Here is a 25,196-nt window from a genome sequence, read left to right on the forward strand (position 1 = left end):
ACGAACGATTTCTTGGTACTTTTGTGCGGTTTCATCTGCTTTCTTTTTAGTGATGGTATTTTCGTTAGTGTACCTTGGCGAGTTTATTCTTTCTAGGTACCTACCCATGACCTCCAATTTTAATAATGGATCAGTGATGTGTATTTCGTTTTCATATACTAGATGCGACATTATTCTATCAATCTCTTGATTGAATTCGTTTTTGTTTATATCTAGTCAGAAATTCTCAATGTTTGTGTGTTTTTGTGGTCTTAGATATTTGTTGATGGTCGGGAAAAATTCGTTTGCTTCTCTGTAGTTTATCTTCTTGGCTATTGATGACCAATATGAAATGACAGATTTTGAAATTTCTATTTGTAATCGTTTATTAATGGCTTTAATTGTTCTTTTGATATTATATGTTTCCTGTTTGGTGTGGTTATACGGGCTTCGGTATCTTATGAAGTGTAATCTCGTTATTAAAAAGGACTTTGTTGAGTGTAATTTCCTGATATTATTGCTGACGTATTTTTGGTAATAGTCATTTCTATTTGCTTGTGTTTTGGGTATAATTTCCCTGATGGATTTGGTGATTATTTGTTCTAGATTCATAATGCTTACATGAATTTCTTCTATTGAGAGATCTCTATTTGTGGACAGCTGTGTATTATTCTGTATTTTCGCGTCCATATGATTAGCCAACTTACGCTAATTCGCTTTTTTGAAATTGAAGGTGGCTATTCTGGGTGGTGCCATTGATACGCCTTGGAAAAGTGTATCTGTGTCAATTTTAAAGGTTAATGCGTTGTGGTCGCTATCGTATGGATTAGTTTGTATTTTGTTCCTTAAGTTCAAGATTTCTATTCTACTGTCCGCAATACAGTAGTCAAGATAGGAGCTGCTTCTAATGTATGTGGGGTTGGCTGCCGAGTATATTGTTGATTTGAATTTAATATCGTTGTCTTGTTCCCATTGATATAGGCGTCTGCCTCTATCATTTGTAGCCTTATCTCCCCAAATTGAGTTTCTTGGGTTTAAGTCACCCGCTATGATATAGTACACTTCGTTGTCCCCTAGTCTGAAATCTCTAAATAGTTGAACAAGTTCCAAAATAAATGTATTTTTTGCTGACTGTGTTGCGTATATGCTAAATACGATTAATGATTTGTTTGCATTTACCAATATTTTCACAGCTATTCTAGTATCGTATTTCCTAGGCTGTGATAGCTGTGTGATGTTAATGTATTTTATATTATCGGTATTTTATATTATCGCTGTACCCCCTCCTTTGGTATTTATTGCTCTATCAGATCTGATTATTTCATAATTGTTAAATTTTGGTTTGTGCTTATTATTTAATTTAGTTTCTGATATCAATACAATGTCGTAATTGTGCTCTTATAAGTACTTTTGTAAGTCTAGTTTCTTTTTTAACGAGCACAGAGAGTTTACATTAATAACAGACAATTTCATTATGTTATTTATATTTATATTCCACCTGCCATTGAGACATGTAGTCGATTCTCATAGATCATTGGATGATCTTGTTATTTAGTTCTAGTAGATGCTCCTTAATTTCCATCAGACTATCCTTAAATCTAACTAATATTTGATTTATGTTATTATAGTTATTAACATTAATTTCCTGATGTTGTACTATATTATGGTGACTACTCTGGGGGTTTGCCTGGGGTGTGTTATTGACTGCCCTCTGTTTATAGTGTTCTGTTATCTCACTTTTTTTTTCTTTGTTCATCACTATGTTAGCGTATGAAATCTTTGGGTCAGTGAATTTGTTAATTTTATTGATTTTATCAATTACCAACTTCTCTTTTTTTTCTTTTTCTTTTTTTTTTCAGGTCCACTACCATTTTCATATATGGGCATCCTAGGTACGATGCTGGATGTCCGTTTTGACCGCAATTTGCGCACTTCAGCTTTTCTTTTTCTGAAGAATTGCTAAGATTACATTTTCCCGGTTCTCATTGGATTGGCCACATTTTACGCATCTGTACCCCATATTGCAATTAGAGCTGGCATGCCCCACTCTTTGGCAATTTTTGCATTGGAAGATTTTAGGTCGTTTAAGCTTCTCCCATCTTACTCTTTGGTTGAGCAGTATTTTATTTTTAAAAAGTTCCTGTGGGTCGCTGTTGCTGTCAACTTGAATTATGAAATGGTATTTATTTGTGTTTTGCCTGTCGAACAGTAGTTTTCTGGTTTTCATTATTTTGACATTTTTCATGTTGAGCGCTGTTGTGACGTCAGTAACGTCGAATCCTCCTCTTATTCCTTTTACCACGAAGGTCTTACATTTAGTGTGTTTAGGAGTAAATGTATGAAATTTATCAGATTTTAGGATGGTTACGCACTTTTCGTGAGTTTCGCTATCCATGGTTGTAAGTCTGATCATGTCATTATCTAATTGTATATCATATTGCTATTATTAAGCAAGATAATTATGTCCCTAAGATTAGCTTTTAGTATATATATTGGGGGCATTCAAATTTTAGGGGTTTTTCTGGCTATTGATTCTTGCTGTGGCGCTATTGGCCTTTTCGTTTTCCCCCTCTTCCGTAAGGCTCATATCATCCGATAGCACTTTGAATTTGTTATCTGATTCGTAGCTTGGTTACTGACTGGACGTTTCGATGATACTGTTTTTTTTGGTATAAGGAACCCTTCGGTCCTCTCAATCTTTTGTTCGCGTCTAGTCTTTGTTCTTTGTTTCTAGCTGCGTTTATGTTTGGTGTTATTCGAGAGTTGTTCTCGAATAGCTTATCGAAGTTCCTGGTGTTGAAATCTTTGTCGAAACTCTTGACATTTCTTTTCAGCATTTTGTTCACTTCGTCAAACGAAGAACTTTTCTCCAACTTTCTTTTTTGGCTGACGTCATGGCTTTTTTTTTGGGTCCGTGAAGGGACGTCGGATGAGCTTATTTCACGTACTCATAATTTTGTTGTTTGCTTTGCAAGAAGCAAACACAGTATCACTATTGGTGAAGGAAAGCACCCGTCTTGCGGTAACTAACGTTATTTTTTAATATTACACCCTCCCCGTGGGGACTTGTATTGTCTATTCTTCTCACTCAAGAGCACCGATCCTCACGTCCGTCTTCTTCGAATGCTCAACAAGAACTGATACGTTAAGACATCTTTTCTATATATGTTACATAACTTTTCCCTCGCTTGAACAGCATTTTTACCTTCTTGGTAATAAAAAAGCAAAATATGCCAAAAATGCTGCTTTTGATTTTTCATTTTTGATAAGACACTAAAAAAAAACAATTGTACAGAATCAAACAAAATTGTTTACTTCTTTAAATGTTAGATGTTAAAATATATAATAACAATATAGTTTAACAATGAAGTTAGCTGCTTAAAAATACAATTGATGCCTCTATAGGGAAAAAAAGGGGATAACTTTCCGAACAACACAATATATTTGATATTATGCGTTCTATTCGCTAAGAAAGTGGAGAGAAATTAGAATTATAGTATAGATTCCAAACATGGATTGTGCAAATTTTCAGTTTGTAAATTTGATGGTATCAATATTTTTTTCTGGTACTAATCCTTCTCTTTTCTTCCTTCTGTAATTTCTTAAACTTTTAGTTACGACTGGACTTTCCGCGGGATTGTATTTCTGTACAGCATGTTTCCACACGAACTGCGCGTAAACTGTGCATGACGCTTCTTACTATGACATTAAATCGAAGTAGAGTTATAAAGGAATAAATTATAATTTATTTATACATTTTTATGTAAAAAGTTTGAAAAATACGCAAAAAACTAATAAGAAGACATACTTTATTAATTAATAGTATAATTATATATGCTAAAATAAGGAACGATGCAGAATCACATATCACAATCTTTACATTCGTACCGTGATCTTCTCCTTATATTATTTTTTGACCACCCTACACAGTTTCGCAACGTTTTTTTGCTATTCATAATTTTACAGAATGACGGGTAATACATATTTATCTGTTAATCATTATGACTAATAGGTAGTAGATTTATTATGATTGCTATAATTATTATTTAACGTCTTATGTTTTTTGACTATCTTTTAGTAATTGAAGGTGAAATGCACGCATTGTCATTTTTTCATCTTGTACAAACAAAATGCATTCCAAACAGCCACATCAAATAAAAGGAAGAAATTTTTTGTATCAATTTTACCTGATTTTCCGAGAGACTTTTCAGTTATTTTTGTTGTCTCCGAATTCCTGCCTGCATATACAATAAATTTGAAACGTATCCAGTTTTACAGTCGCAGAATATAAAAGCTTAGTTGCCAACCCAATATTTATCCATATCTATTTATTATATGTCCGAAAATGTCAATACGCAAAAATTTATCTTTTGTCCAACATTCGGAGTAATGCAATTTTTTAACTCACTACATTAATAAATTAGTTTCAAAAAAACAATAAATCTCACTCAGTTGCTGTTTGTTCATACGGTTTCATAAATGAACACAGATTTTTTATTTTGTGTTCGATTTTTCTTTTCAACTGATTTGTTTCGTTAACAATTAATAATATCAATTCTTCGGAAAAGAAAGCTCAAAGTAGTCAAATGGAGTAGCAAATCGATTAATTCGTGTTTACATTCCAGAGTCATTTGAATTAAATTTATATACTTATTTTTGTTACTTGTCACTATTATTACTTAATGTGTGAAGTTCTTTCCACATAGTGGGTTGTCAATGATAATTTGACCCTAATTAATGGCCTCGACGTGATCTTTATGCATCAAGAGTTCCTATAAAAGGAAAAACGTATCGGCGTTAGCCATCCTGCCTCATTATAAAATATGAGTCTCATGTTCAGAACACCTGAAAAAGAATCACAAATGTCGAACACCATGTTAAGTGCCAACAGTATACATACAGAATAAAATACCTGACAGTCCTTAAAGCCCTTGATCAAGACACGATCCAGCTGATTTCAGACGTGATACAACAGAATTCAGCGCGAATCTGTATCCAATCTCCATGAATCAATATAGTTCTTCGCTCATTCTTTCTGTGGATACATGATAGAAAGTATTACATCAAAATCGACTGCGAAAAAGCATACCTACAACTATTTGTGCACGTGGACAACATTGAAAAATTGCCATCATAACACCTTGGGTTGTGTACTTAGGTGTGCCTTTTTGTCTGAAAAACCCCACCCAGTCGTACCAACGATTTATGGACGCACTTTTCAAAGATCTGGACTTCGTCTTCGTCTACGTGGATGGCATTCTTATATTCTCGGACAATGAAGACTAATATCTGGAACACACACATTGAACGCTTAAAAGACAACAACCTTATTATCAATCTCAAAAATTGCTTGTTCAACCAAACGGAAATAAACTTCGTGGGTTACACCATTAATGAACATAGTTACATTCCAACGTGCGAACGAATTGATGCCATTAAAAGATATCAGAAACCTAAAACTATCGCTGAACTTCGCAGATTTCTTGGCATGATCAACTATCATTGTTGTATACTTCACGCAGTTCAGATCATGTTGCCTCTCAATAGTTTCCTTAAAGTGTCAATAAAAAATGATATAACCAAGATCGCATGAATTCCCGAAGCCAATGAGGCAGTTGAAATATGCGAAAATATTCGCAACAATCACATTGCTCGCTTTTCCGTTTTCTAACGAACCAATGACTCTCACAACTGACGCATTCGCAACTGCTATCGGAGCTAAACTAGAACAGCTGGAAGATGGTACCTAAAAACCCATAGGGTTTTTCTCCAGATAATTGAACCAGACGGAACAGAAATACAGCACATACAATCGTGAACTTTTTGCTATTTTAGCATCAGTCAAATTTTTGCATCACTTGTTTGATTTCCGTCAGTTTGTCATCAAAACGGACAACAAACCACTTACTTTTGTCTTCAAACATAAACTGAACCAAATATCGGAACGTCAACTACTATACCTCAAATATATCTCACAATTTTTCACTGACTTTAGTGTATGTGAAGGGTGATGATAACAGTCGCAGATACACTATCCTGCATTAATACTATAAATATGTCATCCATTCTCACATCTCTTGAAATCCAACAAGCACAACTGAACGACAATGATCTAGCTGATCTGTGATCAGAGATACAACTTCATTGAAACTACGAAAACTCACACTAGAACCAGAAATGAACATCTATTGTGACATTTTGTTAGGATTTATCAGAACATTCTTACCAGAACCATTATGCAAGACAGTTTTCAAAGTCATTCATAGTCTTTCACATCATAGCGGCTGGACCACATCTCTAAATTTATGCGAAAAATACATTTGGCCTGATCCTTAAGGACGCACTCAAATGGTCTAGAGAATATCTTGCTTGCCAAAGAGTAAAAATTCACCGTTACAATAAGATTAAGCCAATCCACATAGACATACTTGATAACCGCTTTAACCATAATCACTTGGACATCATCTTTCTACTGAAGGTCAAACACTATCAATGCTTGGTTACTGCTTAACCCTTTCGCGACGGCGCACCTGTACCATACTTTGTTGTCTTCCGCGAAAGCGCAGTAACACTTTCTGAGTAACACTTTGTAGCGATCTCTACTCATTATTCTGCAAAAGATGTCACTACGCAATAATTTATTTTTACTCCAATATTCATCAATTGATAATTTCTTCTCTCTAGACATTAGTAAGCAAACAGCGATAAAATAGTACAGTTCGTCTGGCTTTGTCCCAGGTTCAGGATTACTATTATCTCTTCGTCTCCAATGATTAGTTGTTTTTTTCAACAATGAAATCTATCAGATGCGAATGATTTGAAAAATCGCAAAATTTTCCAAGAATCAGATATGTCTGTTTGAATTCCCGATTATTGTCTTGTAAAATCATGAATGGGTGAGCCCACAATTTTGGTCCATCTGATATCATCCGGATTGATGCTTTGTAAATTAACATCTTCAGTTTCATCAGATTTCGATGTACTAAGTAAATTTAATCACCTTATTTTACGAAATGATGTATTTATGTAAGATTCGTTTTCATCGTAACTATCCGAATCAGTCTCGCTCACCTGTTTCGATCGCCGGGGACTGAATACTTTCTCGCGCAGTATGGATCTCGTCGACGGTGTATGACACATTATAATATAGTATACAATCCAATTACTATTCCGTTGTCTATTCCACATTGAATGAAAACATTTTTATTTTCAATATATACTGTTTACTCATCTGCTAAAATTTGAAATCCCAATAATTTGATAATTATAACGTATTTTGATATTCAAAATCAGAAAATTAAACAAATCATAAGAAAGATTATATAATCTTGGAAAGGCTTCAAATATATATAATTTAAGGAATTAATATTTAATATATAGATATTTTTAGAAAAAACAATAGGAAAATTAATAATTCATTTGCGTATAATAAATCTCAAAACAAGTATCAACACATAATCCGATGTCGCATTTTTTACATTCATATGGTGTATCCTTCTTTCTTTGCTGTCTTCTATAGACAACACATTTCATTCTTGTCAATATTCTCTTTGCATTAAAAATTTTTGAAGGGAAATGTCTCTCAGTCAAACGAAATGGTAGGTTTCTACGCTTCTTTTGCCACCGCCCGCGCGTGTTCTATTTTGAAGGTATTAGAATTTGTTTGATTAATGACAGATGAAAATCGTTATATTGTAGTTTTTTACCAGTCACAGATTGATACAGGATATACGAGTTATATAATGAGATGTCTACTAAATGGAAAAAATACTTCTTATTCCACTTTAAACATTTTCTGCATGAATTAAATGTACTTAGAACCATGTCAACGTGGTCTACAGAGCCCACTTTGATGTTTTAATCTGCAACACATTCTGGTTTTAACTTGGGTAATCCTGTAAGATAATTTCTTTGACCAGATTCTATCATTTTCGGTTTGTGAGCACTTGATAACATCCATACATCTTTTCTATCGCGCCACTTCAATCCCAATAAATTATCTGAACATCTGTAGTCAAATTGCCTTATTGTCAATTTTCCCTTGATATGGTGCATATCTCTTCTGTTTTTCCGTACTGTCCCAAACGCATTAGTTTTATGTTTTTTAAGTACATTATACAAATGCGGACTTATGTACCAATTATCTGTTATCAATGTATGGCCCTTTTCAAAGTATGGATGTAAAAGTGTCATAACAACATTTGCCGATTGCCCAATGGTTGTAGAATTTCGTATAATATCTTTATTGTTTCTGGTATATACTATATAATCTAATACATAGTTTGTTGTGCAGTCGCATAGGATAAATGATTTGATACCAAATCTGCTTCTTTTGGACGGAATAAATTGTTTAAAGTAACACCGACCTTTGAATAACATAAGACTCGTTAATGCACAAATCTTTGTACGGATAAAATGGCTGTGAGAAAGAGTTCTTCAGAGTAACAATTATAGGTCGTATTTTTATCAATGGATCATCACTTTGTACATTATTATCATTAAAATGCAACATTTGCAATATCATGTATCTGTCTCGTGTCATAGTTTTTCGAAAAATATTAGTTTTTAACATGTCATCGGTCGACCAAAACTCTTTTAGAGTCAATTTCTTCACTCGAGGCATTAACATCGTGATAGCCAAAAATCCGTACATCTCACATATTGATGTGTCTTTCCAAGTATTAATACGAGAATATGTTTTAAATATAGTATTTTCAATAACAAATTTATAATAATTGTTCGTCTCCACAGTAACATATGAAATTAATTCTTCTAAAAAGAAGAGTTGAAAGGCATCTAAAGGCATAGCTTCTGGAGTTAAATTTCCTTTTACTCCAGAATTTTTATTATGTTAAATGCATGTAGTGTGGGCTTAAAATCATTTTTCGACCATGACAACGTTTGAAGAACTTCATTCAAGTCGGATCTTTCTAAAATCGAATTTGAATTTAAATCATCCTCATCTGAAGATGTGCTTAGTATTCTTTGTCGTTTATCTTTCCTTCTACATATAACTATCCCATTATTTATGCTCTTTTCTGTATCTTCCGAATCTGATGACAGTAGAACATATTTGTGTGGTACTTGTGAACACTGCAGATGCATGCTTGGCAAACAATAGGATGGGTATATACACATTTTTGATTTGCATTTGGTATTATATTTACATAAATTCTTAACTATAAATTTTATACTTCTATTTATTATATAAGGTTTTTTACATTTTGACTATTATTTACTTGAAATGCTTGAATAATGTTTTAGGGTGTGATATCTAGTTAAGCATACTTCATTGTGCAATGGTGTTCAACACGATGTGCAACAATATCTTGTTTCACTCTTTTTTCCATTGGACGATCAAATTTTATATTGTTTGATTGGAAACTTCTTTACTCGTCTTTGGTTCAAGTATATGCTGTTTCATATTACCAGCGAGTCTAATGGTGAGTCGATGCATAGATGATTTGTTGTATTTGAAATACTTTGTTCTATATTCATAACTGGATTCGTTGATTTTTCTTCCGTCCTCCGTAATTTCATCACAGGAAGTTGAAAGTCTTTATATTTTATTTTTATTCTCACACGAATTATAGATCTTGAATGCATTTAACAGACCGCAGTTGATGAGATATAATACTACCTTTTTTGGCCATTTAATTGTTTTTCTCAATATTGAGTAATATGATAGATACTGATCAGCAAGGTCGACGCCGTTCATGTTTGAATTATATTCCCCAATGCATTTTTGCATGGTTTTATATTTTCCAGTACATTCAACTATTTCAAATTTATGAATTGTCGGAATCATTCGTATCTCCCTTTTATCTTTCCAAATTTGCAACAAGGTATGACGTTTACGTTTGAAAATACTCTCCCCTTTTTTTAGATTTAACGATTTTATTTTAAAACATCTTGGCAATCTATTGGCGCTTATTGTGCCATATATTCGTATTTTATAATGTAATAAGAATTCAGCAATATTTAAAGTATTATAATAGTTATAACCCATATAAGTCCATATAAGGATGGTGCCAATATCCGAAATATGGTCTTTATCATTATTATTAATAACGGTGTAAGAATCGTTAGAGGAATCCTGCGGTTTTCCTCCTTGTCCACAACAAATTTCTATGTTACATATATATCCAGTATGACTTTCCGATAATACTCGTACAAGTATTCCATATTTAGTAGTCCATTTTGGATTGTACGTCTATACCCTTTTTGCGATCGGCAGATTTCGCTTTTGGGAGTAGCGGTAGGTCGGAGTGACCCCCACAACGAAAACTGCTTCATGCATGATTTTATAACTCATTTTATCTGCTGTAAATAATATTTCAGCATAATTTGCATCGCATAATGAAAAGTTCACGTCGGCGCCTTGGGCAAACCATCGAAAATGCGTCTGGCAGTCAACGTGTTAATATTTTTTTAAAGCATGATCCTGCTCGGAATAGTCACTTTTGTGTAGTGGAATGTTGCAAAATTTACAGATGAACCCTGTTCTGCTTTTTTTTTTTTTAATTAAACAAACTCTGTATTGTCTTAAAGGTTTTTCACATCGATCGCTAGTCTCTATATTTACTAGTTTATGCTTTCCGAAATTTGTCATTTTTCCAGGATGATCAATTCGGGATGTGCTTCTTGTGGGTTCAGGATTAGGTAGATCTTTTTCTTGTTCTTTAGTTTCGCAATCTTCTATCCACGAAATTGCCACTTTGTGCAGAAAATGTTTATATGTAATCTTCTTTCCGCTGAGAGCTATATATACTTTAAAGAAATTAAGAAGTGTACAGTTGATAAAAAACATCACGATCCGTTTAGTACATTTCTTTGTCTTCCTAAAAGTAATAGGACAGATATTGATCTGCGCGATCCACACCCATCATATAATTATTGTAATCTATTATTGAAATAGACTTCTATATGGGACAATCTGATTTCCTACTTTTACTTCCAGATTCGGCCATTTGCGCAGAATGTATTGTCGAGATTATATTTACTCCTTTTCCCAATATTCCATATTTGTAATAAAATATGGTCATCTCTATTGAATTCATGTCGGCCTCTTGAACGTTTGGTCGTTTGAAGTGATTGAGAAAGACTTCTATTCCTTTGAATTGTCCCGTACACTTGCATTTTATTTTTTAAGTGAATTTAAGATATTTTGAGACCATTGTAATAATTGCTTTGATATATACATGTTCTTAAACGGTTTAATGACCGATATTACAGTGTCTTCTAATTTTTTTCCATTAGGAGAAAAAGTTACATACGTATCCTGTACGAGCTTCAGACAGCGCTCTAACCAGTATTCCGTATTTTGTGATTTTTGCTTGATTATGTTTTGATTGAAATTCTAACCCCCCCACTGAATAATACACTAATCCAGAGACAATTGTTGGTATGGTTTATACACATCGTTAAATTTTTACTTTAAATAATCGGCGACAAGCTGGACTTTCGCAAGTCTATGCGAATTTGGAGAAATGCTGTAATTGTTACAAAAATGCCAGCACTGCATTATTTGTAAAAATCTGTTTCTGCTCATTATTTTCGAGAGGAATGGTGTTTCTATAATTGGATCCGTGGACCAATAGTCGTAGAGAACGTCCTCCTTTACTTGTCCCATTAGAACTATTAGATCCAAGAATTTCTTCATTTCAGGTATTGTGATATCTGTTTAATTTTCGTTTTTGGTATAATTTTATATTTTTCTATGGCTTGATAATGATATCTATTGGATTACCTCACCAAGTGCTCAAGCAGGTCATTTCCAATGAATAAATTTACAATATCCATTACATTTTTAGGGGAACTTGGCATAATTTTTACGCCAGGGGTGCCTTTGAAATGTTCCAAAATTATTGTTATGTCGTTCGTCGACCATGTACCATTGCTGTCTTCAGCGTTATTACCAATATCATCGTCTTTTGAATCACAGTATATTAGTGGTAATATAAATCGTCGCTTTCGAATTATTACATAACTGCTATCACTTTCGTTATCAGTTTCACTTGGTGAAGAGCTGTCAAGACAATCTGACAGATCATCGAGATAAAACTCATCAACACTATTCTTTTCATTTATTGTGAAGGCTAAATTTTTAAAGACTGTATAAAATTGTGGATGCTTTCAGAGCCAAGCAACGAGTATCTGACTACAGAGTAAGAAATGCCTGCTACTTGTCAGCCGAACCTAACCGAATCTAACGGATTAATAAAAAAAATCGATTAATCGGCTACCGGTCGATAAACGCTGAGAATGATGAATCGACTGCCGGTCGGTAAAGAGTTAAAAGATTGATCATTGCTAGTGAATCAGCAGGCATTAACCACTTGACATACAATGACATCTCTGGGACGTCATTCATTTCATGTGCCATTGTAGACTTTGATGCCTCTGAGACGTCAAGAACTGTCTTTGGCTAATACCGGGCAGTATATAATTGAGCCAAATTAAATGGTATCCTACGGACGCGGTCAATGCGCATTTTAATTGTATGTCAAGTGGTTAATTCTGGATTCAGTAGTGTCCAGCGACGATTAATCGTCATATGAGCTTCAATTCTCCGGCGAGTGACACGCGGAGCAAGGTAACATTCATACAGATTGTAATTTTGAGCCGTTAGAGACCCAAACGTCCCCGGGACATTCCTTACTTCATCCAAAGGGTATTAATTACTCGGGTAGTTAAAAGACACTACGTCACCATCCGTAGTGATCGTTTCGCCCACGAGTGAAAAGTAGTCCTAGATAGGAGTGGAATACAGCATTTGATTAAGGTATGTCGTTACATCACCCTCGGCTTTTAACGTCCTTTACTTTATTCTCATTTTGTTGGACTTTAATTAGGTTTGCGGTTACACCAGTAGTGCAGTGTTGCATGAATACACATAAAGGTATCTTACTATTAAGCCGTTCTTCGATGGCTTGCATATCTTTGTACATTCTCTCTAGAAGCATGAGAAAAACAGAGAAATCTATGTTAGCTCTATAAAGTTGATCTATCGGTATGAACCCAACAATTTGGACGACCGCCGACCAGGGTTTTTCCGCGCGGAAAGCTGCGGTTCTTCGTAGATAGGAACAATACAGTGTAAAGTTGAAGAACAGTAAGTTGCTTGCATCTATGCAATATCGCCCTTACGGGCATAGGCTACAAAATCATCTACAGATAGCAGTCACCACTGCCGTGTCAGCGGACTTGAAAAAACACAGCACTCTTGCCGGCGAGGCAGGGTGAGCGGTTTAGCCACGACCAACAAATCACCACGCCGGCCTTGCCCACGAGGAACCCATGGATATGGGGAGGCCCACTCACAGTACCACGATCCTTGGCACTCGTTCCGTAGCATGAGATGGGAATAGTAGGATAGCGGATTTAAGGGAGAGAGTTCGGTGGTAGAGAAAACAAAAAAGGGAGATGCATACAAGCATCTTCAACCCTATCCTGTTCGAGAGTGGGTTAACCTGAGAAGATAACAACCGACCATCCCCATCACCAAGACTCCGACAACCCCAGCTGAACAGGATTCATGAACTAATAACCCTTCATGAGGAGGATTTCTTTGCCAAATTCCGCGAAGAGGGAGAAGGCCTTAGCCGTGGAGACAAGATGTCTCGCTGCTTCCGGCCAACTCCTTTCACGGAGAATTTCTTCCATGGCTACTCTCTGCGGTTCAAAAGCTAGACAATCGACGAAGTGATGCGAAACCGTGTCCTCTTCGCCACACTCGCATATTGCATCCGTGATGAGGACTTCAGCTTGGCCTTGAAAACTTCATGTCCTGTAAGAAACTGGGATGTGAAGTGGTTAGGAGAGACGAAACGGAAACCCATCCTGTTCTTGACGTCCGGGAAAAACGCGTATGTTGTCCTTCCCTTGGAGGAGTTCTCCCATGTGGCCTGCCAATTCCTAAGTATTTCCTCATCGACCTGCCTATCGCGCGCTTTAGCTTCGTCGTTTCCAGTTTCCGCGTCGCTGTCTCGGTGCTCATATTTTTCTTAATATCGTGTAATCTCCTCCGTTTAAATAACAGGAGATCAATCGAGGGCTCTCTTGCTACGACACAGAGAGATTCCGTGGCGGTTGTGTGATACACGGATGTGACTGAGATGAGGGCCGATCGTTGGGTCGCGCTTAGCTTTTTGAGATTCCCTTCCGTGCATAGATCGGACCATCCTCTTGCCGCGTACGTGACCGTGGGAGTAAACACGGCGTGATAAATTTCCCGGTGGGCGCAGTGACGGAGTCCCCATTCCTTAGCTGCTAATCTACCTAGCTTTGCGAACAATGGACCGACCTTATCATTAAGGTAACGGCAGTGTGTCGTGACACTCAGCCCTTTGTCGAAGTGTACCCCGAGGTATCTAACAGATTTTCTAAATTTAGTATTATTGTCTTCTATCTGTAGTGATTATATACTCTACTAGCTTTGTTGTCTTTGTTGTCGCCCTTCAAGAGTGCTCTTAAAGAGCCCTCTTTCCAAATAGATGGAAAGATATCCCATTGAAGGCATCCGTTAAAGAGATCACAATGTATGTTGTGTATTATCATTTAAATGAAAAAATGTAAAAATTTATTCAAATCGCATTCTGGACATAGTTGCTCGAAATATTGATGCTTCAACTAAAGGATCCGTTGACCAATAATCTCTCCAATGAGATTTTCTGGTTTGGCCCATCAATATTAGTAATCCAAGAAACTTTTTTATTTCATTAGTGGTAACCTCCGTCCATGGTACCATTTTTGCAGAGGTTTTATGTAATCCTTTCATTTGAGAATGGTACAAATTGGTCTGCGTAACAACTAAATCAAAAAAACCACTATCAAAAAATAAAGCCATTACCTCACTGATAGTCGGCGCGTCATCAAGTTCAATAGTTGCACCAAGAATATTTAAATAATTCTGTTGTTTTGGTGTAATATCATGCTCGTTCCATTGGAGGACGTTCTTCCTCCAATTCTTCGTCACCATCAGATTCTATTATATTTCTTTTTTGATATTTTGGTGGTCTAATATTAGAGTCACTATCTTCTGATACAGTATCATTTTCAAGTTTACCACAATTTGATTCACAATTACTTGGACAATCAGATAAATCATCCGTGTTTAATTCATTGAAAGAATCTTCATTACGTTCCGTCATCGTTTTTTTTAAATTTTTACTTATTAAATTTTTTAACAACGAAAGATTTGGCGGGACTTACAAGTGAGAGAAATAGCTCATGTATTACTGACCAACAATTTCACTGTATAGTTGGCAACAGAGAAAACAACGGCGATGTGAAAAAAAAACGCATCACGAGTTTACTCGTTGCCGGTCAACAACGTTCGGCCATGAAAACACGAATTAACTCGTGATCGGTCAACAATGTGTTAAGCACTAAAACTTGTAAATAAAATTTTCATATATTATTAAGTATAGGAGTAAATGAGCACTTATGCTTACGTACTACATAAATTTTTGTAAAACTTTTATTAATCAAAGAAACATACAAAATAAAATCCTAACACAATTATATGACACATTCGAGCCCTATGTAAAGGGAGTCTCTATTATCACAAACTAACACTATTATAGAGCATACAATAGCAAATAGGTAATAAACATGTAAGCGATAAAATAAGGAGATGAAAAGAAAAAACTAAAAAAGTTATAGAAAGCGATGCCGAACTCCGACAAAGTAAAAGGGACGCAGAAACTCATGGAGTTCGAAGAAGCGAAACTATCGCTCAACGTACGTGTTCTCCGGGTGGAAATATCTAAAATTTCGTCCCCCATAAAGCAACGTCAAATTCCGGAAAAGGAGAAGGGACGCAGAAATCTAAAGAAATAAGGAAACGAAACTACCACCCGTCGTACATGTTTTCCGCATAGGAATCTCCAACATTTCCATTCCCACCACGGCAGCGGCAGATAGATTCATCCCCACTATGCACGGTGGCTTCATTCCCATGGTGGCGCTAATTCGAGCCTGCAGATCGACGGAGGATTTAAGCGGCTCCATCGCTAGTCTCCGTGGTTATATTGTTGCATTTCTTGACCGGAACACTTCTCTCCGATTATTATATTGATTCATTTCTCGTCGAGGATACTTCTCTCCGATTATATTGCTTCATCTCTCGACGATTAAACTTCTCTTCGCGACTAAACATTGGTCTTAACTTCGATCATACTAACGCAGCCTTCATACTAACGTTAGTCTTGTTTTATACTTAGAAATTTCATCTACACTGTATTTAAATACACCGTACTTTAAAATTTTAATAAATTAGTTTGTTAAGTTTTAAACCTTATCGGTCGTTAGTTTTTCATACGTGATTCTCACTAGATTGTACCTTGTTTCGGTCAATATGAGAAAAATTTTCAGTATTATAAGAATAACATTTTTGTTAGAAATTATTTATTTTTTGAAGGTGTATTACAAATATATGAGTTTCAAATAATCATTTATAAGTTTTTAACGTATGATATTTTTTGAAACAACCTCCAACATGAAGGAACGGTTTCCTGTTGCATGTTTCACAGAAGTATACTGTTGTTTTTAATGTTTTGCATAAAAAACAATACATAGATCCAAATTGGTCTGCGCGGTCCATCACTCCGCCCATAAATTTATTATAATTCAATACTACTTAAGGTTTCTTAAGCTCTACATGATAGCACATGTTATTCTCGATACAGTTTTCATTGGCCCATTATCATATGAACTAAGCATGATAATAATTCGTTTGTCTCGCCATGATAAAGCTAACAGCTTACTTTTTCTTGAACGGAATCTGATAACATTTCCAATTTTAGAATTCGGTTTTCTTATTTTTCTTGGCAGAAATTTTCTATCACTTCTTATTGTGCCCGTTAAATAGCATTTCTTTTTAAGCAGTTCTTCAGCCAGTGGAACACTGGTATAGTATCTGTCGACATAAAGATGATATCCTTCGGAATTAAGGATTGATTCGAGTAGATTGTTATACAAATTCAAAACGATTCCAATTTTTCCAAACTGATCTGGCGGATAATTCTTTCTTTGCAATTTGCTCGTTCGCATATGAGTTTGTTTGCGTTATAATTTCCGTTATGAGTTCGTTAGTAATAAATTTTTTGAAGTAATCTATAGGTTGCTGCACATTTCCGAAAATTTGGCGATTAATATTTGTAAAAGAAATCCTATTAGGAAGATCATCATCATCACTCCCGATTTCAATCCAATCATCGTCTAAGTTAACATTTTCTATTTCTACATCATTTTCTTCGTCACTTGAATATTTTATGGGCATAACTTTTCTTTTCTTACGATGCAAAAACATCTGACTGCTAGTCTCATCGTTAGAATGAACATCATTTACAGAACTGCTTCCGAAACTTTCACTGCTATCATCACTATCGAAATTTCTACAATTTCCTTTATTCATTTTTGGGCTCAATATATTAAAAAAAGACAAAAGAACAGTGATATATCAGTGGAAATGTCAATTGCTCCGTTGCTGATGCTTAACTCACAAGTCAATAGTGCCCGTATTTCACAAGGCGCGAATTTTGACAGGTTGTCACCTCCCGCGTGACGTGCGACCGCAGCGACATAGTACTCTTGTCACATGAGAGGTGACCTACGACCTGTAAGGGTTAAATTCAGTGTTCATTCAATTAACCCTGGCTGTGCTTCCCAAGCAACTTCGCGTAAATCTAAAGTTAAAGTCACTAAATTCTCTCGCGAGTTCGAAGCTAAAGCTTTCATTATTCAAGTGAAAACCTTTGTTATCCTTTACTAGAGGTGCGTAATCGCACGAGTAAAGGCAATAACATCCTTACCCGATAACTAGAGATGCATACGAATTGCAAGAGTTATCGTAACCTTATCCAACACTCGACAATTCCGTTATGGATGGACATGTCCATACCGTCTCGTGCCTATCACTACTGAAGAAACAATCTACATCCCGAGGGACTTAGCACCATCCGATCCCAGGGCGAAGAACAGCTTGGAGTTTCCTGTCAACGTTACTGAGCCAGACGACCGCGTATAGATGTCCATTCCGTGCCACGAACTGCGCATAGCAGCTAACGGCCTAAAAGGACACGAATCTCACAAAGGTTGGAGCTCCTCAAGGTAAGTTCTGAACTTAAAAAAATTTTGAGGCCCGTACCGAGTGGGACGTAACACAAAACTGGTGACAACGGTGAGAGCTGCGAAATATACGCGATCTCTTCCGATAAGACCTAACGAGCAAGAGTTAGAAGACGCGCAGAGGAAACTGCTTAATTTCGAATCTCAATTAGTTGCACGCGAAGACGCGATGAGGCGCGAATCAGAATGAACGAAAATAGAAACAGATCATCTCATCTTCATGATGCAGAAAATTCTTACTATGACGGAACGAGACTCGCTCCAAATCCGATCAGCACTCAATAAATGAAGCATTAGGGATGATACCGCGTTTTGACGGGAAAAATATGCCTCTTACGTCATTCATCAAGGCATGCAAAAGAGCGCGTCAAATGATACCGGATTATCCAGAGGAACTATTCACCAAAGATGCTATATGGAAAATACACGATACCACGTACAGCGCCATAGAAAAACAAGAACTTCATAACATGAACGCGTTATGTAATCGAATTCGACAGACGCTAGGAGCTATACACTCGGAAAAATTTTATAGAGCAGTGCTTAGAAATATTCTAATGCGCGAAAACGAGCATATGATAGAGTATATTGGTAAAGTGAGGGATCTACACTAAGCGCTTATGGAGGAAGAAGGATATTGGGAAGAAGCGTCCGAGGCAAAGAAAGCTGAGATCGATCAACTAACTCTCGATAGCTTTTGCGCCGGACTCCCCATGGACCAAGTCTAAAAAGATTTGGTCAGAGTAAAAATCTGTCAGATGCATGCGATAGAGCTATTGAGCTGCACTTCAAAATGCAGTATGAATTGAATAAGAGAAAAGCCGCGAAATCATGGCATTCGAAAGATAACAGCGAACGACCAGTTGACCATTACTACGATGAGTCGAGAAAAGCAGAAGGGATCAACACGCGAGTAGCACGAATTAACGACACGCGCGAAATCTGTTCAAATTGCAAGAGAGTACATACGCGGGACCGACGCTATAAAAACAGGCAAGAGTCGCAATGGCATGCTTCTACACACAGATCGTATCATCCCCCTTCTTATCCTTCTCGTCTACCTCACACATCTCGTAGCTGTAGGATCATTCCGCTCTCCTACTAAAGAGTATAAGTACTGTAAAAATTACGGGCATACAATCGAAGAATGTCGTAAAAAGAAGTGGCAGGAACACCAGTCGGGCAACGCGAGCCACCCTCCGACGAGAGACGCGACTTCGGGGGTAAGCGCGCAAACGCGTCAAATTATGACAGTAAGAACGGACGTGCCAACTACGTCCACACAGTCCGATTAAGCAGTAATCCGAGCTCATCTTCTGTCGTCATCTCTTCCAAAGACCTTAAGGGAGAAATAGAATTTTTAGTCGACATAGGGTCAGAGCCAAACATTTTAAAAATAGACAAAGCTGACGATTATTTAATGTCCAATGAAACAAACAAAATAAACCTAAGCGGAATTACAAAAGAAACGGTGGGCACGTACGGAACGTGCATCATCGACATTTATGGATACCCAGTAGAATTCCACATTGTTCCCGACTCTTTTCCCATCCCACATGGCGGCATTATCGGGTCGGACTTTTTCAAAGATGCTGCAAAAATAAATTTCATTAAGGAAGACGTAGAATGGCACGGAATGACTATGCCCTTCGTCAAACCGAAGGAGATTCCGGCGCGAACCAGCAATATAATAAAAATAAAAACGTTAAATAAAGAAAATAAAATACACTATGTGCCTCCATTAAAATTAGGAGAAGGAATCTACGTAGGTGAAGTCATTATAAACAGTAACAATGGAAAGGCCTTCATAAAAGTCTTTAATACGAAAGAAGAAGACGTAAACGTGATCATTCCAAAAATCGAACTTCAAGATTTCGATACGGTCGACACATGCATTATACCGAGTCCAGAACTTGGAAGCAGGGATAGAGAGAAAGAAGAAATAAGAGATTCTTATCTTTCCGTCAAAAACAACTCATCGAACCTGACTAATAAGTCCGGTATACAGACCTTATCTCCCCTAGGGCAAGATAACGACGCACGAGACATAGAACGCCTTACGCACGAGACCGAGATTTCGAAAGTTACGCAATCGACAAAGGCCGCCACGAGTCCTTCCCTCTCCCTCTCCTCTCACACTCGCTCTTATAAGCCAGTCACTAACACAACTAGCTACGCTATAGCATTACAAAATATAGATTTAAAATCATTAAACGCAGAAGAAATCAGAACGACAAAACAAGAGGATCGCTAGAGTTATTCCACCTACCGGGAGACAAACTCACATATATCAATACGGTAACGCATAAGATAGAAACGGTAGGTTCGACGCCAATCTCCGCTAAACAGTATCGCTTCCCTCCTGTTCACAAAGAAGAAATAAACAAACAGATAAGCGAGCTCTTAGGGAATGAAGTCATTCAGCTCTCGATGTCACCCTACAATTCTCCTATATGAATCGTTCCAAAGAAAGCAGGCGCCGATGGAAAGAAACGATGACGATTAGTAATCGACTATAGAATGTTAAATGAAAAAACAGTCAAAGATAGTTATCCTTTACTCAACATCACGGAAATATTAGACCAGTTAGGAAGCGCAAAATACACCAGCACGTTTGATTTAGCATCCGGATTCCATCAGAACGCAATGAGCAAGGAAGACGTTCCGAAAACGGCTTTCTCGACTCCTTACGGTCATTATGAATTTACACGAATGCCTTTCGGTTTAAAGAACGCTCCTTCTACGTTCCAAAGACTAATGAACTCGATTCTCACGGGACTGCAAGGAAATGAGCTCTTTGTTTATTTAGACGACATTATTATTTACTCCAGCTCTCTCTCAGAACACATTATTAAATATCGAAAATTATGCGATCGATTAAAAACCACAGGATTAAAGCTACAACCCGAGAAGTGCAACTTTCTTAGGAAAGAACTAACTTACTTAGGATACATAAATAAGTTCGGACGGTGTGAAACCCGATCCAGGAAAGATAAGAGTTGTAAAAGAATTCCCAGTACCACGCTCAGTTAAAAACATTAAGCAGTTCTTAGGACTAGCCGGTTACTACAGACGATTTATATCTAATTTTTCAGCGATAAGTAAACCACTCACAAACCTTTTAAAAAAGGATGTTTCATTCAAATGGGAAAACAAACAGGAGCATTCATTTAAAACACTAGTAAATCTACTATGTCAGGAACCACTTCTCCAATACCCAGACTTCTCGAAAACTTTCGTTGTTACAACCGACGCATCTAATTACGCTATAGGTGGTATATTAAGGCAAGGCGAACTAGGCAAAGATATACCTATTGCATATACGTCTAGACTTCTTAATCAGGTAGAACAAAACTATTTCACAATAGAAAAAGAACTTCTAGCTATCATTTACGCAGTAAATTATTTTAGGCCTTACCTTTACGGTACTAACTTTTCACTCGGTAACGGACCATAAACCATTAGTATGGTTAAATTCAGTCAAAGATCCAACATCAAGATTAATACGATGGAGATTAAAATTAGCCGAATATGAGTATAGTATAATATAGTATATAATATCTCGGATTGCGATGTGATAAACGAAAATATGTTTCTCTGTGAACAAAGTAATAAATCTTTATTTGTTAATTACTAGTTATTTACTATTTACAGTCTTACCTGTGAACAAAGAAACGACAATTAACGTTTATTATTCACACTTCTTAAATTTTATTTCTTTCTTTCTATCTAATGTATTTATATTTTCTGTTGTCTGTGTTTCTCTCTTTTGAGATGTCTGTAAGTTTTCATCTTGAGTTAGTTCGAATTTCTTTTCATATCTAACCCAATAATGAAATCTTCAAAGTCATTTCTTTCTACAATAAATACGTCAACGTATTCTTCTTTATCGAAAATTTTTATTTTAATGGTTACTACACTTTGATCTTAGCCATAGACCGAGAAAGTATACTTAAAGCAGGAAAAAGGAATGTGAACGCGGACGCATTATCGAGAAACCCCGTTGAAATACATAAACAAATACTCCCCATAGTAGGGACAAGCTCAAGTGAGGAAGAATTATACACGTCCAAGAATAAACAATCGCACCCTCAAGATAGAAAAACGAACGATACGCCATACGAAACCACTCAAGCCCCACTTGACGTAAACGACGAAACAGACGATACGAACGACGAAAATTCGACCGACGAAACATACTCGCACATCGGTAGAAAAATTATAGAAATAAAGGATAGAATAATTATGCACAATGGCAACATTGCCTTCTTCACAACGACGAACGGAACACCGGTAGATATAGATGCAAAAGAACTCGCTGACAATAACAAGCTACCCACCATTACCGACGCAATTCTCGGTAGAGTGAAAATTACTAAAATGGTAAAAGATATCTAATAGCATTACCCGTCAAGGAGATAATATCGTATTCAATTAGAATACTTAGATGAAGTCCTTCACTCTCTTCTTGACGCGGCGATTGAATTAGAGTAAAAATCATTGCGTTCACTAAAGGACCAGTGGGTGATATACTCTGGGCCAAACGAAAAATGGTAAAACGAAAAATTCATTCAATCTTATTATATTAAGCGAGACTAAAATTATTGTACTAAAGCATGAAATAGTAATACCTAAGGAGATTGAACGAATAGGCATTATATATGAAAGCCACTCGACACCGTTAGGCGGACACAAAGGTGTTTCTAAAACTTTTCTAAGAATTAGACAAGTATTATTGGCCGAACCTGAAACGAGACATACAAAATTTTATACAACAATGTAAAAGCTGTCAGACGAAGAAGCTCGTCAGACTAAAAACTCACCAACCAATGACTATCACCGATACGCCCGGGAAGGCGTTTGATAAAATATCAATGGATATTTGTAGGTCCACTATCGACCACAAAATCCGGGAAAAGCTATATTCTAACAATTCAAGACTTCTTACAAAATATTCGATGGCAATACCTCTTCGACAAGCTTCTTCGGAAGAAATAGCAGATACGTTTATAAAAAACGTAATATGCCGATTTGGCTCTCCAAAAGACATCTTAAGTGATCAAGGTTCTAATTTTGTCAGAATTGATAAAAAGCAGTTGCTAAGAAGTTTGAAATTCATCAGAACCAAACAAGTGCGTATCATCCACAGTCGAACGGTTCGATCAAACGATCGCATCTCGTTCTTATCGAATTCCTAAAACATTTCATTACCGATAATAGTGAATGGGACGAATGGATTGAAATAGCTATGTTTTCATACAACACTAGTGTACACGAAGGAACACTATACACATCGCATGAGTTAGTATTAGATCAACTAGCACGAACACCTAATGAATCTATATATAACGATCTACAAAACGAAACTTATGCATATTACTTAGGAACTTTAAATGAACAAATAAATAAATCTCAAGAAGCTGCAAAACAAAACTTTATTAATGCTAAAAACAGATCGAAAAAGTATTATGATAAAAAGCAGAGAGTCGTAGATTTCAAGGTAGGAAACAAAGTACATTTCCAGAAAGGGTCACAAAAGGATAAATTCGACGACAAATACATAGGATCGTTCAAGATAGTAGAAATATTAAGCAAGCATAATATAAATATACGTACTGATATTGGCGACCGCGTGGTACACGCCAATAGACTTAAAGTCGATAAATCGAAATAGTAGTCGACATCATGGAAAGCTATGATACCGATAAACGGGTCTTTCCAGCGTAGCATGGTGCAACGATCGCTTTCTCTTGCATGATGACAGTTGGTAAAGGTGGTTCCTCACTATAGGTTAAGGAAATTAGAATATAAGAAGTTGCGAATGTATCAACGACATCAGTTGCCTTTTCGACACTCTATGTGGTAGAATAGATCAAAATTCAACGCATAATGTATCCAATAAAAATATATTTGTATACTTACCCTAGCGAGATCAACACTAGCATTAGTAGTATATGATTGCGCCACGCAATCCTTAAACATCACATACTCTCTTTTGGATATCGCTGACTGCGAGATCTCGAATTTACTACCGATCTACAACACTGTGAAAGTTCTACAATGTCGTGTAGAAACGATATTCCACTGTAGCATGCATTCACACACATCCATCGTTCACAATGGACGTCGAGAATATTTGTTCACGCTTATGTATCAGTTGTGCCAACAGTTACATTCTACAGGCATTCTCTCTCTTGGAACAAATGTCTTTATCTCTGGCATAAAGAAGAACAGCACTGATACAAGGAGCATCACTTTGAGTGGTACCGCGACAACAGATGGCACTTGTAAAGGCTCCCAATATAGTGACTTTTACGAAACATGGGACGACGTAGTGATACAAGCATCTGTCAAAATCACGCTACGTTTCATGCTCTCATTTTCTTGATATAAGTTATAGCCACGATTGTTTTCAGTACATTTATTATGCCATCATCACCGCGTGTTCTCGCTGTAACCAGAGGGATGCTGTATCGCTGGTGCTCAGAAAGGTCACGATCCGCTTGCTTTTTCATGTAAGGGCCAATGTATTGTCCTTCTTATAAGCCACAGTCGATTTTGATGAAAATATAGTTTTTTTTTTTTATTGCAGCTGGCAAGTATTTTCGAGTTGGCATTACAATACCCGTTAAATGGACCTTTAGTTGGAGGAGTTCATTAGCAAGAGGAATATTTGTAAAGTTTCAATCAGTGTACAAGTGATAAGCACTCGGAATGTTGTTCAAAAGTTTTTTAACTAATGTTAATGGAATTCGAGAACTAACCGGAAGTTCTGGTTTCTCCAAATTTGCCGTTATCAAGCTTCCATAATAGGGCAAAATCGAGTATACATAGCCGGTTTCCCCATCCTCTAATACGTAAATTCTTATATCCCATTTGGTCGGTTTCTTTGGGTTATATGTTATAAATTCAATTTTTCCCTTGAACTTGACAACTGATTCGTCGATACAAATATCCTTACCAGATATAAAATATTCCGCAAACTTCGTGTCAGTATACTGCAAAAAGTTGTTTGCCCTTCCAATCCGGGTTCTCAAAGATGTATTGGAAGATGCATTGCCTTGTAAATGTAACATCCAGAAAAT

General features: G+C 36.5%; 1 long non-coding RNA gene across 1 annotated transcript in view; it reads left to right on the forward strand.

The window, feature by feature from the left end:
• LOC118450524 (uncharacterized) overlaps positions 1 to 16,863 on the forward strand; it is a 28,449-nt gene extending 11,586 nt beyond the window's left edge. Inside the window, exon 6 of the long non-coding RNA XR_004840744.2 lies at positions 1,839 to 16,863. This is a non-coding gene — a long non-coding RNA (uncharacterized LOC118450524). The remainder of the gene's footprint in view (positions 1 to 1,838) is intronic.
• Positions 16,864 to 25,196: the final 8,333 nt, after the last annotated feature.

Source organism: Vespa mandarinia, unplaced genomic scaffold, assembly GCF_050613455.1.
Source record: "Vespa mandarinia isolate Hongniang unplaced genomic scaffold, ASM5061345v1 scaffold_61, whole genome shotgun sequence".
Classification (NCBI taxonomy): Eukaryota; Metazoa; Arthropoda; class Insecta; order Hymenoptera; family Vespidae; genus Vespa; species Vespa mandarinia.